Source organism: Triticum dicoccoides, chromosome 3B, assembly GCF_002162155.2.
Source record: "Triticum dicoccoides isolate Atlit2015 ecotype Zavitan chromosome 3B, WEW_v2.0, whole genome shotgun sequence".
NCBI lineage: Eukaryota > Viridiplantae > Streptophyta > Magnoliopsida > Poales > Poaceae > Triticum > Triticum dicoccoides.
Window position 1 is genome coordinate 806,840,960 of NC_041385.1, and position 1,466 is coordinate 806,842,425.

Below are 1,466 nucleotides of genomic sequence, written 5' to 3' on the forward strand. Positions count from 1 at the left end.
AAGCCTGAAAACTGAGAAAGAAACAAGGAAATACATTGGAAAAAAGAAAACTAAAAGTAGTGAAAACCGTGAAAGAAATATAGAAACCCGATGACAAATCGAAGAAAAACGTTGGTCTGAAGAAAACCGGTGACAAAATAGAGAAAACTGATAAAAAAAGAAAATGAAAAAGAACCATTACATCAACTACCACAAGCGATCTTCTTGGTATGTAAGCGAAGTCGAAAATGCTTCAGCCGAGCCCAATGGAACACTCGTTATAGGGCAAGATATAGCCTTTGCGGTCGCACAGCTCGGGATTCGTACAAAGAGGTGCGCGAACGGGAGTTGCGCCGGCCCATTACCTAACTACCTAATACTGGGTTTCGAACGGTCTAAAGGTTTGGTGTGGTTTCCCTCCTTTTTTGTTGTCTTATTCCGGGTATTTTCTTTTTATTGTTTGTTACTTTTTTCCTGTTTTCTGAAAAAAATCACATTTTTGAAAGAATGTTAGTATTTTACTTATTTTAAAATTTGGTATTTTCAAAAAATATCTTAAATTAAAAAATGTCCGTGTTTGCAAAATAATGTTTTTATTTCAAAACATATATATTAAAAAAGATTGTAACCTATAAAAAATGTTCACAAATGTTTTTTAATAAACTAAAATTGGAATTATTCTTTTTTAAGAAATATTAATTTTTTATATAATGTTCATATTTTTAGAAAATACTCAGAAATTAAAAAAAACTTGTTCCGAAAAGTTACATTTTGAAAAATTTCATGTATTTAAAAAATTCTTTGAAATATACGAAAATTGTTTAAATTTTTAATGCCCCCAAAGCAAAGTTTTCCCCTTTTTTTAGAATAACCGAATGAGAAAAACCATATGGTAATAAAATTGTTTACATTTTAGAATTTACCGCCCCATCAGCACGCGCCCTGTCTCCAAGCATAATGGTTGATCTCAACAAGATAACAAAGGCCAGGATCATGCGATGAAGATGTTTGTGACGGTGGATCCAGAAATGCTTATTGTGCAACGACAAATCATGAAAAGTGAACCGAGCTCATGACACTCCATTCCATAGACGAACGAACTTGGAGTTGATATATCAACATCGATCATGGAGAAAGCAGGAAGGGAAACCAGCCAAAGCAAAAGCTAAAAAAGATGGTCTGAGATGGCCATTCCCAAGTAGTACATCCTGTACTACCACTACTTCTTTTCTCACCTAGGAGATGGCGCAGAAAGGTGGTGAGGCCTTGTCGTTTGGCTTATATCTTTCTGCTTAACGGACATTACCAGAGGTCGTCACTGCGACATGTACACAGGATTTGCGTGCAGCATGACGTCGAGGTCCGAGTCCGATGCCCCCGGCAGGCCGGCAGCTGGCTGTTCGTTTGCATCGCCAAATATTCATCCTGATCACGGGCCAATATATATAGCTAGGATGTGCTTGTTCACGAGCTTCCTTCCAAAGCAA